This window comes from Manis pentadactyla, chromosome 1 (assembly GCF_030020395.1).
Source record: "Manis pentadactyla isolate mManPen7 chromosome 1, mManPen7.hap1, whole genome shotgun sequence".
In the NCBI taxonomy this organism is placed as follows: Eukaryota; Metazoa; Chordata; class Mammalia; order Pholidota; family Manidae; genus Manis; species Manis pentadactyla.
Genome location: NC_080019.1, coordinates 83,338,259 through 83,351,979, shown reverse-complemented (window position 1 = coordinate 83,351,979; position 13,721 = coordinate 83,338,259). Strand labels below are relative to the sequence as shown.

General features: G+C 42.9%; 1 long non-coding RNA gene across 1 annotated transcript in view; it reads right to left on the bottom strand.

The window, feature by feature from the left end:
• Positions 1 to 10,449: 10,449 nt before the first annotated feature.
• The window catches only part of LOC118917992 (uncharacterized), a 198,349-nt gene continuing 195,077 nt past the window's right edge, over positions 10,450 to 13,721 (bottom strand). Inside the window, exon 7 of the long non-coding RNA XR_008996665.1 lies at positions 10,450 to 10,475. This is a non-coding gene — a long non-coding RNA (uncharacterized LOC118917992). The remainder of the gene's footprint in view (positions 10,476 to 13,721) is intronic.

The following is a 13,721-nucleotide window of genomic DNA, read 5'->3' as shown; positions in this document are numbered from 1 at the left end:
CACATTCATATCTCCCAAGTTTTAAACTGAGAAACTCATATTCCCTTCCATAGAGTGGTTAACCTAGTGGATTTTCAAAAGTGGTATGTAACTGGTTATGTTCCTTTGGAGCTTAAATCTTTTAGATGTCCTTTAGATATTCTACAGTTGAAGATTTACCACTCTGCTTGCTATACGCTATAAATTTTTCAGTTGCAAGTTTCTCACTTCCATGAACTCTCATCTTGCTCCATCCCTGACTACACACCCGGCCTGGACTAGACAGAGAACTAATTAATACATTTTTTTTTTGCATTACATACTTTACAATATTGAGAAAGAAAAGGGAGACAAAAGGAAAAACATTGTCTTTGCCACTTGTCTGATTCAAACAATCTCATAGTTTCCTAAGGCATCATTAGAAATGAATCATAGGCAGTAAATGAGACTCCAATCTGCATATAATGCCACAAGTCTTAAAATCCATTATCCAGTCAGTAGTTTTTAAAATTCGGTCAGGGTCCTAGAACACTTGACACACTCTAAGGAGAGTTTAAGGAAAGTATTTTTTCACAAAAATGGGCTGGAGTTATGGGAACCAATAAGTAATGGTCAAATACCCAAGAATGAGCCACAGTGGGGAGGTATAACCATTCACAGAGTTGGAAGGGCAGAGTAATGGACCGGATAGGACATGAGCCCTGGGAGAGGAGCTGCCTGGCAGGAGCTGTGGTCTTAAGGAGAGGAACACAACTGTCAAATCCAAACCTGGCAAGGGAATAAATAACCCATCCTATTTACTCCCCCGCTTTGCTCTTCTGAGGGTGGTTCCCATTGGCCAAACCAACTGAAGGTCTCCAGATATCTGCATCCAAGGATATAGAACATGGGGAGAGGGAGGAGTACTGTTGGAGGATCAAAGAGTACAGAGCCACTCACTATATCAGTCAGGGTGCAACAGGAACAAAGAGCAACCCCTAGAAAGAAGTCATTCATTTACTAAACGTCAATTTACCAAAGTGTGGGCAGGACATAGGGGAACTACAAAGCACAGTGCAGTTAACCTGGAGTTAGTAGCAGTGGAGCTGTTACCGCTTAAGGATTCTAGTACCAATTCCAAAATGTGGGCTTTTTCCCCACACCACCAAGCAATTCTCTGACACTGGTGGGGTATCCTACAATTCGACTCAATTTTGACACCATCTACCCAGAGATAGCGTCAGATCCCATAGGTTAAGGACTCAGTCTCACAAGACTACCCCACTTCAGATGTCAGTTGCAAGTTCAGGTTGTTATCTGTGCTTCTACGACTGGATAGAAATTGGAGGTTCCCACAGCCCCCTCCTTGGGTTTGATTAATTTGCTAGAGCAACTCACAGAACTCAGGAAACCAGCCCACTCACTACATGGCCAGTTCATTACAAAGCACATTAAAGGATACAACTGAACAGCCAGATGAAGTGACACAGGGGGCAAGGTCCAGGACAAAGGAGCTTCTGTCCCCACAGAGTTTGGAGCCCAGCATGATAGCATGTGGAAGTGTTCTGGTTCACCAACATGGAAACTCTCTGAACCCTATCCTTTTGCATTTCTATGGAGGCACATTGCATAGGCATGATTGATTAAATCATTGGCCATTGGTAATTGTACTCAATCCCCAGCCGCTCTCCCCTCCATGGAGGTCAGTGGGGTGGGACTGAATGTTCCAACCCTCTAATCACATGGTTAGGTTTCTTAGCAACCAGCCCGCATCCTTACCTAGGGACTTTCCAAAAGTTCCCTGTTAACATAAAAAGTCCTTTACCACACTCAACACTTAGGTAATTCCTAGGGTTTTAGGAGCTCTGTGCCAGGAATGAAATAGAGACAAAATATATACATGTGCTACTGCACACCACCACCCAGCCCCAAAAAGATACGGGGAGATTGCTGGCACCAGCACCCAGGAGGAGAGCGTGTGTGGAGAAAGCTGCCTTGGGAGGAACAGTGAGCTTTGGGGAAGGAGCACAAGGGAGGGCCAGGGGAGAGATGCCCCGACATCCTCCCCTCGGACCACCTTCCAGGCCCCCTTCCTACTGCCTTCCTACCGGAGGCCCAGGCAACAGAGCTCCTGTGATGTGTCCATATTTGTCTCCTGAAAGAAGGTAGGGTGGAGAAGGGTGAAAAGTGACTCTGGAGAGGCAAACTAAAGATATCTGGCACACCCGCTTTTAACTCCCTCCCTTCCTTCCTTCCACTAAGTTTTACTAATTTTTGTATTAAACACTGTGCTAAATGCTCCTGCATACGTTATTTTATTTAACCCTTGAAATTTCCAAGGCAGAGAGCTGTTGACCTCTCAACAGTACTCAACTTTTTTAGTTAAAAGGATTCCTTTTGGAAAACAGACCTTCACTGGAACCCTAATATATGAAAGTAATAAAGCAGTATTTATTATAGAAAAATCTTTAAATATAACTTTATAACATGTCTTTATTATTAGGCTAACCAAGGAGAACAGTAACAAGGTGTTTGGTTAATGCAGTTTGAAATCGGTCTCACTGGCCTACCCTGGCACCAGCAAAAGGACACCCTGATAGATTCCCTGGAACAGACAATCACTGATATAAGTGACTGGGAAAACATGTAGCTTCAATTTTTCCAACCTACAACTTCTTTGCAATGCCTTTTTGTAATTCAAATCTGACTACTAAAATACAGGGATGACTGACAGCTACGCTTTGCCAGTCACCTGGTCAGAAATATCTCAACCCTCTGAAAACTCATCCTTTACGCCTCAGTTAACGAACACTTTGAAGCAGCTTAGCCCAGGAAATGAAGGCTCTTGTTAACAGAGATTTAGGAAGCCAGGACGTGATTAACCACGTTGGCGTTTTGCCAAATAAGCAGTTAACAGCCCAGGCCAGGAAAACAAATGCCGATTAGTAATCCCTGGGTTTACAAAGGGGGGTTAGAACCAGTACTAACAATCTGCTGTGACAGACCAGAAAATTCCTATTTTGTAGCTGTAACTGTGCTGCCTTAAAAAAAAAAATGTATTCGTCTAATCAAAATTTATTCATCAATGCCTCTACTTGTAAAGAAAAAAAAATCCCATAAGATTCCTTGTATTTAAATTTAACAAGCTAGAAATCTCCTAGGCACTCTCTATAAAACATAAAATCAGATGCTGAACATACCCATAAGGTTTCTAATGGTTAATGTGTTTGTTTTAAAAATGCTTCAATGCCTCATTCATTCATTCATTTATTCATTCAACAAATATTTGAATGCAGGTCAGGTACCAACAGCTATTCTAAATTCTAGTGATAAGTCTCAGTGAGCTATACCAGAAAGTTCTGAAGTTGATTAAAATTGGTATACCAGTTTTGAATGCATTTTACTTCAAGTAACAAAACACCACTTTCACTGGCTCAAACTAGCCTTTTAAATTTTTTGTCCAATTACGAGCAGTCTGGAGGGAAGCAGTTATTTCCTGTGACTCGGGGGCTTGACCATGGGGGGCCGTATCTCTGCAGTGTTCCTGGCCCTTCTGTCATACTCTTGCTTCAAGGTGATCAGATTTGTCTGTGAGGGGTGTCTTGCCAATGGGTTTCAGCCCCAGGCAAGTTCACTATGGATTCAATGTGACTAAAGAAATGACAGTAGAACACTCTTGGGATGAAAGGGTTATACCCAACTTTATTTCCACAGTGGCAGGTCACAGGCACTTTCATTTTATCCACAGGGGAAAAGGGATATGAGGAAATGGATTGATGATGGTTGGGTCAGAGGCGGGTTGCCATGAATGACAAGGTCCCTTTGGGGAATGTTGAGTCTGAGACTTGATTGTGTGGTGACACACAGTACATGTGTCCTGCAGGCAATTAAAGATACAGAATTGGATCTGAAGACAGAAGCCAGAGTTAAGGAGGATAATTGAGGAGGTAAGAAGGATAGTGAAGGAGGATAGTTGAGGAGGTAAGAAGGCAGAAGGTGTCTAAATCAAGGGTTTAGGGGAGGAATTTCTCCTTAGAAATGAGAGAAATACTCCCTCAGCAAACAGGGAGTAGTCTGAAGTGGAAGTGAGTGCAGAAGGAACATTTGAAGTATATATAGTAGCCTCATTAAAGTGGGAGTTGAGGCCCTCTGGAAGGGGTATTGGGGCCATATGAAATGTTAGATCGGAAACAACCAGTGTGGGGACATAGAAGTACTGAAGAAAGCCTGCCAACTTGATAAAACTTGTGCTGACCCAAGGCTGTGGAGCCTAAGACTAAAACGGCACTAGAGGACACAGAGGACACTAGGGTGCTGATGGCCATCAGATGAGGGCGTCAGGGTTGCCCATGATGGCCAGGTAGGAGAGGCTGACCAGAGGCCAGGCCAGGCAGGGAGGGCACTCAGGGCTCAACCTCTAGAATTAAGCCCCCTGGGGCCATGTCTCAGGCTCCTTGTCCTCCTAGACCCACTAACCCTTGGGGTTCCCCTCCCTACAAAACCAGCTGCAGATGCCAGGGTATGAGTTTTCCAAAAGAAAATAGACAAGTGACAATAATAGAATCACAAGTATGCAGAAGTTAGACTGGCTCTAGGTTCTAGCAAAATTCTTGAGTAAAAGAACTTTATCTCCAGATCTGGATCACTTCTGAGGGTTTAACTCGTTAAGTCCTGCTGGACTGACATAGCCTCTCTTATTTCTATACTTTGTCTCTTATTCTTGTGTATTTAAGAGTGGAGCTCTCCAAACCTTCCCTCCCTAGAGGAGGGCTTTAACATAGAAGAAGGACATGCTGCTACCTCCTTTAAGAAGCTCCCTTGTACCTAGATACAACCAGCAGAGGCATAAAGCAAAATTAGCCACCCTCTTGTCATAGGATGCTCATACACTTTTGTAGGCTGCTAGAGTCATCCCTGGTTCCCAGGGAGTAACTTGCACTCCTGAAGCACCTCAGAAAGGCGGGAGAGGGCAGGTGAACTGGGAGTGACTGAAGGAGTTGTTGTGAATAGATATCCAAGTCTGAGGAAAGTAGGAGGGTGTGAGTCGAGAACACCAATAATGCCAGGTGTGAAGCCTCTCAAGTGGGAAGACAGTGCCATGATGGTTTCTCAACTGGTGAAATCAAATGATGGCTCTTCTGTCTTTTCACACCTTCACTTGAGGAAAGAACTTCTCTTTTAACCTTTTTTAGGAAAGAAAGATGGCTTCTCTAGTCCCACAGAATTCTATGCTCTAAGTACTAGAAGGTCACCTACTGGTCATCTCCTCCTGGTTGTCACCCAAAGCAGCAGACACTTCCCAAAGCACTTGCCACAACAGCTGGCTGTTTGGCATCTCAGACACACCTGAGGGAGGGATCTGATTACTTGGTGAAGCTGCTCATTACTTTCTGGACAGACCTGATTCTTAGACAACTGTCCCTACCAGGGGACTGTCTTTTGCTTCCCTGTAGCTCTCATTTATTTTCCCCAGTTCTTTAACTTCCCCTTCAGTGATGTGGCTTTGGGACCCCTCACTATGCTGGTCCTCATCTGCTAGTGGTTGTGCAAGTATGAGGCACCCAGACCCGGACATAGCATTTAGGATGTAGGTTGGCCAGGATGAAGAACAGTGAGACAATTCCATCCTGTCAACTGGACCCCGTGATACAACCACTACAGCCCAAGACTGCATTCGTCTCTTTAGTCTGATAAGGCTGTTACCCCATCTCCTGGGATTTCAGTCTACCACTTAGCTCTGCTTTCTTCTTGTGGTTTTGCAACTATAGGTATACATGAAACTTGTCCTAAATTTTTCTTCTCAGAAGTCTTGGGCTAAATTCCACACCTCTTTCTGAGCCCTGGAAAATTTCTCATTACCAAGTGACATGATTAATTCCCTAATTGAGGTATTCAGTTTAGTATAGCAATATTAATTGAGTCATTACCATGTGCCAGGAATTGTATTAGAAGTTAAGGTGTGGGGAGAGGATACAAATGAATTAGGCTATGATTTCTACTATAGGGCAGCTTGCTGGCTGGAAGGAAAAGACATCCACATAAATGCACCATTATAGTGTGATACAGAAATAACTATAACATATAAACACAGTGGTGGTGGGGGTCCAGATGAGGTACTCTTGATCCAAACTGGAAATTCAGGGGAGGGTTCTCAGAAAGAAAAATATCTTGAACATTAAGTAAGAATTAGAGGGTACTGGGAAGAATGTGGGAAGATAGAAAGGACAGAAAGGGTGAAGTCAAGGGCATAAGAAGCATGATGGTGATTCTGAGTAGCTACAGACTATTTGGCATATACTACAACAGCAAGTACCAGACAAGGAGGGGCAAGGCCCACAAAAACCTTTCTCCCCACCTTGGGCTTGACTCTGTAGCCATGTGGATGGAGCCTTTGAAATGTTTGAAGCAGATGAGAGAGTGATCAGATTTGCCTTTATCACTCTGGCCTCAGTAGAAAGAATGGATTTTAAGATGACTAATTGGAGACAGGCAAATAGGTTGGGAATACTTAGGAATCGAATGTACTGGTTCAAGCAAGAGATATCGAGGACATTAATGGAGACAATGGAAGTAGAATGAAACATATCAAGCAATGTAATAGGTTCAATTGCTAGGCCTTGATTATGGAAAGCTGTGAATGACAGGGAACAATAATAACAAAAAAAAACACCCAAAATCTGGATTGAATGGCTAGGAGGATGGTGATACAACTAGGGGAGAGTGGGGAGGAGACAGGGGACCATGAGCTCGAGTTTAGACAGGTGGAACTTTGCTTATTGAACATGCAATTACAAAAATGTCCGGCAAATAACTGGATGTATGTATCTGTATATCACAGGAGAGATCAGACTGGGAGATGGGGGTCTTCTGTTCCTTAGTGGGAGTTAAAATCATGAGAATAAATGAGCAAGTAAAAGGAGAGTATGTAAAGAAACAGCCATGGGACCAGTATATGACTATGCGTTTCACCAATACTTAAGGCAGATTTTTACAAACAAGTTCAGCATGTTTTCTTTGGTTGATATAGCCATATTTGATTTTGTTGCCAACATCTAAAAAGTAGGAATTTTCCATCAGGATTTCCAGATTCTCTTAAAATCAGGAGCTCTGGACCCACTGGGCTTGCATTTTGACATAACAACATTTCCACCAGAACTGAGTCGGGACTTTTAAATGGTATAGATGCTCTCCAGTTCTTTACAGCCTCCACTGTTCCCCACTGTCTTCTAATACCAAGGCTAATGTCAACTCCATTAATCATTACTATGGTGCTGCTGTTTCATATACTTATTTCATTTATTTATATTACTCCCTGGTCCTGGGAGACAGTTGGGTTTTTATTTCCCAGCTTAAAAGTTGAGTAAAGTAAAGGGATCCTGATGGAGAGATCAAGAAGCACAGTCAGAGACATAGAAAGAAACCAGGAGAGAAATATCCTAGTTATCAAAAATTTCAAGAATGAAAAGTTCAGTGGTGTCAAGTACTATAGAGAGGTCTAATAAGATAAGGATTGAGAAGTGTCTGTTGGGCTTGTCAACATGAAGAACACTAGAGATCTTTGCCAGAATCATTTTCAACAGAGGGATGGATGATGGATGTGAGATCTCAGGAATGTGAGGTGAGAAAATGGAGGAACAAATTAATTTTCCTCTTTCCAGAAACTAGAAGAGATCAGGGCAGTAGCCAGGGGCATTGGGAAGAAAAAGAGCCAAAAGACAATGTTCTTTTCTAGAAGGAAGTCTTTGAGCATATTTATGGATTGTGTGCAGAGTTAGTAGGAAGAAAAATTTATGATGTATGAGATGATAATGCACAGAAGAAGGGGCCAGGGATAAGAAGGAATGAGATCAAGAGTACAGGTGAAAGAGCTGGCTTTGAACTAAACAAACAAACAACAACAAAAAACTATCCCCAAGAATGGTAGGGAGGAGAAAATTATGGGAAAAGGTAAGTTTCTAAGATCAAATTGTTTATGTCCAATCACTTTCCTGATAGAGGGAAGATCATCTGCTAAATGTGTGAACTGTGGATGGCAAGTAAAGATCTCAAGGAGAATGGTGGAGGGTTGTCAGAGTTCCTGAGTGGGAAGGCGAGTACGGTCTCACTGAGTACCACCATATAGGTTGTTGAATGGCCCCAGGGACCCAGTTGAGGGGGAGGTCGGAATTCTCATTCACTTCAGTCTGTGTGGTTGAATGCTTTTATTCTCTAGCTGAGTGATTTACTTAGCTATGCAGTGTATTTACTATAGCACATGGCAAAACTATCTTTAGGGGTGGCAAATACTACAGCTAAAAATATGCACTGAGTGAAAAAGCATGTATCACTGTTGACAATGAACTTTTGGCATCATTTTTATACGTTCCCCAAGTTTTAGCACAGGAGGAAGACAATACGTGGTTCTAGAAGGCTGTCACCACAATTGGCTTTTCTAGTTTTCAGCTGACTGAAAGTGCTCTTTCTGTTCCTGGGTAAGTTGACTATGTTTCAGGGAAGTTCAAAGAATAAGGCAGAAGTACAGTCCAAAGCCTAGCCAAGGGGAAGGCTAAAATTTGAATAGAGAAAATGCTACAGAGAGAAGGAGTCAGAGAGAAGGCGGTAAGAATTAAGTGGGGGTAGGGTAGGAGTCTGGGACAGAGAAAACAAAAGGAAGGCAAGTAAAAAAGGAGAGAAAGAAGTTTGAAAGTATACAGAAGGAGAGGGAGAAACATTAGAAAAGTGAGGAATAAAGCAAAAAGGAAGAGGATAATCCCAACTCTGAAACCAAGGAGCAGGCCTGCAAATCAGACTCTCTCCTCTTTCTGCCTTGAGAGTTGAGTCTGGAACCCCCCACCCTTGTAAACCTCTCCTTGTTGGTACCACAAACACTGGGAGGTACCCCATCCCCCACACCATCCACCCTGCTACTGGAAGTCCAGGCTTTTTTTTAAAAAAAAGATCAATGTCAACTAAATCAACAAAGAAGCTACAAGAATGTAACTCCACTGAAATTTCTTCTCTTTTTAGTGTTTAACCTCCATGTGAACATAATAAGCCGCCCCAAAGCCTCAAAACCAGGTCTACTTTGCAGACAGACAAAAGTTAAAACAAATAGAGAGGGTTAAAACTTTTTTTAACCATTGGCTGGTTATGTGACCATGGGTCTTCCGCTTAAGCCACCTCAGTCCCTGTGAACTAATAAATAAGGACCCATTCATCTCAGCAGCCTGCAAAACGACCTCCCCTGAGTGGGAGGACACAACGCCCTGGTCATGACCATCTTCGGGAACGTTCGGACTAGTAGAGCGAGAGCACATGTGTGGCCACAGTTTTTCTGGTTATGCCAATGCCAGGGTATCCTTTAGCTGGGGTGGGGGTGGTGTTAGCTTCCCCTAAATATCCCTTAGGCATTACCCCAGTTTATTGTTGTTAGTTTGTTTTAAATAGTAGCTTTGTTGAGACCCACCCTAGGTTTTTATGTGGTGCTCTAGATTACCCCTCCCCCCCAGTCATCCAACTAGATTGTCTCCTTAATCCCCTAGGTTCTAGAAATTCTGGAGTTCCCAACTATGTCGGGGGGATGGGGGGGGGTCCCAGGTTTGATGATTCCAAAGACCAGCTAGTGATTCACTAGAAGAACTCACTGGACTCAGCAAATAATCGTACCCACTGAGTGATTATGGTGAAAGGGTACCAAGCAAAGTTAGCAGAGGGAAAAGGCACATGGAATGAGCCCTGGGAGAAAACAGGTGCAAAACTCCAGGCACAGAAGAGTCGTCCGCCAGTGGGGACACACCAGATGTACTTTATTCCACCCATTATGAACTGTGACAACACATATGAAACATTGTCTACCAGGGAAGCTTATTAAATACACAGTGGCCAGGGGTTTTAGTGCGGGCTGGTCATGTAGACAGCCTGTGCCAAGCACATACCAAAATTCCAGGCTCCCCCAAGGAAAGAGGTATTCAGACAGTTGAGGCATGGTCAGCCACTCCTATTCATTTTCTGTGCAGAAAACAGCTTACCATTCAAGTTCCCAGATACTAGCCAAAGGCCAACCTTGCAAGCAGCCGTTGGAAGTACAGTGGCCCCAGGCCTGCTATGCTAATTATGTTCTGCACACCAACATTAAGATATTTATTGGTTATAATAGACCAACTTTGCAATACTGCCTAGGAGCACTTTCACTAACTACAGTGATAATATATCATATAGATCTGTATGTATTTTTTGCTCCCTTATTTATTTTCTGCCTTTCCTACTGGAATACAAGCTCAGGAGGATAAGGACTTAGTCATATCGACTGCAACATTAGCACCTCCCAGAGGGCCTCCCCCAGCAGAGGCATTCAGCAAATAAATACTGGCTGAAGGAGTGAAAGAGCAGATTCAGGTGTGAACTTCCTTGGAACATTTGGGAGTACAACTCCCTCACCAGTGCCCATGACTCTCAGGTGGGGCAGGAGCTTCAGTGCTTTTCAAAGGCAGTATCGTCATAGAGATTCCTTCCACAGTCTCTGGAGATCTCACCTGCAGCTGTGCACAGAAGCAACCATAAGAATGTTCTGTATCTGCTCATTCCTTTCCCTTTCTCTTACTTAAGATAAACATGGTGCCAGTGAGTTTTTCCTATGTTCCTCCCCACTCTCTGAAACATTTCTAATGTCCAGTTAAGTATTTCCTAAGAGGTAGAAAAAGCCATATTCCTTTTGAAAAACGACCATCTGTGCAGACTTGGAGAAACCCTAAAAGACTCATGAACGGAAGGGAATCTCAGGGCCAAAAATCAGTTCTCACTTAATGTCTTCTCTAGCTATTGCTCTGGCAGCTGAATGGGGTCAGGTTTTCATCTTATGTAATATGATGGGACAATTCAAATTCCAACGAGTGTAGCAAATTTCCCTTGAGCTACATAGGACAGAGCTAAGCGGTTACGTAAACACATATGGAAACTTAGAAATTTTAAAGAGAGACTAAATGCTCTGAAAGACATTTCACCCCCCAGGGGAAATTAACAGCTGGGTCACCAAGCAGAACTCTCCTCCAAGTCACACGTGGATCGTGTACTGTTTTATGACTGCCCTATGGGGGGAGGAAATGACTTCAGGTACACATTTTTTTGTGACTCTAAGGAGAAAATAAGCAACACCTTTTATCTCAGGATATACCAGGAGAAAGAAAAAGTAATATAGCCATAAATGACCACAGGGCCTAGTATTTGGGGTCAGAACAGTGTATCAGTTGGGGATCCAGCAGGAAACAGCCTACTCCAAAGGCCTGCCTGAAAGATTTAGTTAAGGGACTAGTTACAGGGCCACGGACAGGTCAGGTCCCTCAGTCCTTCCGGACTGCAGGCAGCTGTTTCCATACCAGGCTTCGGCCTTGCCGATCCTTGGCACATCTCGGCTACAGCCTGGGGCCCAGCCACTGAGGTCTGTTTTAGTCCCTGGAGGTTTAAAGAAAAGTCCTTCTTTAATCATGCTGCCCAGAGAAGTATTCATCTGTCACTTCAGATTTTGGGCTCCACAAAACTAACCAAATCGAAGCTTCAGGGCCCCCTCACTTTCACAGACATCTTTCAAGGTCCTTAAAGGGACCCTAAAAATGAGTTTAGACAGTCACATTTTTGGAAAACTTGTAAATGTAAGATATGTTTACCTTAATTAAAATTACTGTGCCTTTCCATTCAGACTTCCCTGCAGTCACGTGGCCCTTCTTGTCACGTGACACTGAGTATCTGTGGGCATTTTTTGGATCTGGCTAATGGTAAGTTGAGTTGGGATTACACTTAATTTGTGTTCAGTGGGATATTTTTGGGTGGTTTACAGTCATCCCAGTTTAGGAATGGTTTCCAGGAGTGCTCCTTCTGTCCATTATGCTGATTCATCATGAAACAAAGCTTCAGGGCCAGAGGTCAGTCACATCATGATCTGAAAATCACCTATAGCACCTCTACTGGATATGTGGTTGTGGAGGAGAAACAAGATTTGAAGGTAACAGAGCCAGAAGCTAGTCTCTAGAAAATTCTTCCAATCATCAGACATGTAAAACTGTAAGGGGAAGAGTAAATTCTCATGGAAGCCGAGGCAAAATGGAAGTTCTCTCTTGGCAAGAATATACTGTGTATTTCAGCACATTCAATTGTAACAGCATTGTTTGCTTTCTCCCTTCTTGGATGGGAATTGTGTGAAACAGAATAGTAGAATTCTGTATCAGCAGGGCATAAGCCAGTATCAGCACTGTGCATATGCAAGTTGCTAGAAATTCTACATATTTTAATGTATTTTGTAAGCCATATATGTAGAGAATTACATGTAAATACATTCTAAAATAATGTAATAATAACTAATATTTACAGAGCATATACTATATATCTGGCACTGTGCTAAGCACTTTATAGATAATCCATCTAGTCTTTACAACGACTTTTGGAGTAGGTATCACTGTTAACCTCTTTCTGGCTTGTATTTTCAAAGCCTAAACCCCTTGTGGAGACCAAATTTGAAGTGAGAGATGAGTACTTTTCTGGGAGGCATGATTAAAGAAGGGCTTTTCTCCAAGTAAACCCCCAGGGACTGGAACAGATCTCAGTGGCTGGGCCCCAGGCTGTCGCCAGGTTGTGTCAAGGATCAGCAAGGCCAAAACCTGGTATGGAAACAGCTGCATGCAGTCATGCAGTCCCAAAGGGAAAACTCTGGGTTAGCTGACAGAACATTGACATTGACTTTGGAGACAGGATTAACTGGCTTCAAATCCCTGTCCTGCCTTTTATTAGCAAAGTGACCTGGAAAAATTTATAGAATCTCCCTGAGCCTCAGTTTCCTCAACTGTAAAATGGGCATCATTGTGGGAATTAACCTCAGACAGACATTTAAAGCTCCTAGACTGTTACTACATGACAGGCACTTAAATACTGGTTCCCTTTTTAGATGAAAATAAAATCTAAACACATTTTTCTGCAGGGAAATGTTGCAGAAGCACAAATTACACAGTCCTGTTCCAACATCACCTAGATAATGTGTTTTATGAAGAAACCCAACTGTAATTTCAAAAAAGTGTTGAACTCGCCCAGTGTTTTTGCCCTGCTTTCTAAAACTGGAAGCCAGGGAGGCAACATGTACCCATCTGTGCACCCACACCTTTCTGAATAGGAAATGCATAGGAAAACCTTCTTAGTCTGTTTATCCAGGCCTCCTTGGCTTTGAGGCAGATAGATCTGCTTCAATTAGAACCTAATCCTGCTCACCTCATACTTGTAAAGCTCTTACTAAAACTGGTGAGAAAGAAAAACAATAGTCCATTTAATTAAATTATGCTAAAGCCTGAATTCAATCTGCTGGTGTACTAAGAAGTAAGATTTTGAATATTGATTACTGTTCCCTGCATAAAAACTCTATTACCTGCTCCACACTCTCTCCCCAATAAAGAATGATGTTTGCCCCATCCTCATTCATGCAGTTTTTATTAAAAACAAATTTTAAAATAGTTCCAATTCTAGACAAAAAAGGAATTATATTGTTTCTCCCTATCTCTTCTTTCGACTCTGTTTTTGGCTTCTAGGACTTTCTCTCTGTCCTCACCCCAACTTTCCCATTCTAGGCAGGCTACCTCCTGCTGACGGCTGTGACTTTCTATTCCTTGGGCAGCACTCTGGGCTACTAGAGTCTCTTTCTTCTCTGCCTGCTTTCTATATTCTGCTAACTATCCCTACGGAAAAGCTTGGCTTTCCCTGGGACTTCACTCTGAGCTACACTAGCCACCTCCTATTTTTGCCTGCCCAGA